The sequence below is a fragment of the Chrysochloris asiatica genome, unplaced genomic scaffold, assembly GCF_000296735.1.
Source record: "Chrysochloris asiatica unplaced genomic scaffold, ChrAsi1.0 scaffold00067, whole genome shotgun sequence".
NCBI lineage: Eukaryota > Metazoa > Chordata > Mammalia > Afrosoricida > Chrysochloridae > Chrysochloris > Chrysochloris asiatica.
The window spans coordinates 14,627,908-14,628,461 of NW_006408585.1; positions in this window are offsets into that span (position 1 = coordinate 14,627,908).

Genomic DNA, 554 nt, shown 5'->3' on the forward strand with positions numbered 1-554 from the left:
TCCTCAGGTCTCACCACACTTTGGACCAACCAGCCCTTCCTCTTCTTTCTCTCATCTCCAGGTAAACGGGATTCAATGGACTGGGGTTGAACTCAACCCATTTCTTCATTGATGCCTTTCCGTCTCTTCCACTCACCAGTAAACCAATGTGGTTGCCAGCAAGCTTACATGCTTGTTTGTGTATTCCCTTTAAGTTTCAGTCCTAGAGGGGAGTTTGTCCTGAAGGCACTTGATTGCTAGCCTTGATGTCTTCCCGGCGATACAGCTTGCTTATTCTTGTAGTAGCCATTCATGCTGACATTTTTGTTTTGGGTTTTTCCTGATGATCTTTCTTTGAAGATGTATCTTCTGTCACTGTAGCAGTTCCAGTCAGCCTTTGCCTTTTTAGTGGAAATGTCTCACCTCATAAAGTTCTGGATGGCACTCAGGATTCCACCTAAGGTCTTATACTCTGTAAAAGCTTTGCACGAGGCCTATTTCACTGGGCAAGTTGTAGAACCCCTTTTAGGTATTCCAGTCAGTTATAGGCTGAAGATGGGCTTACAAGTTTTCTC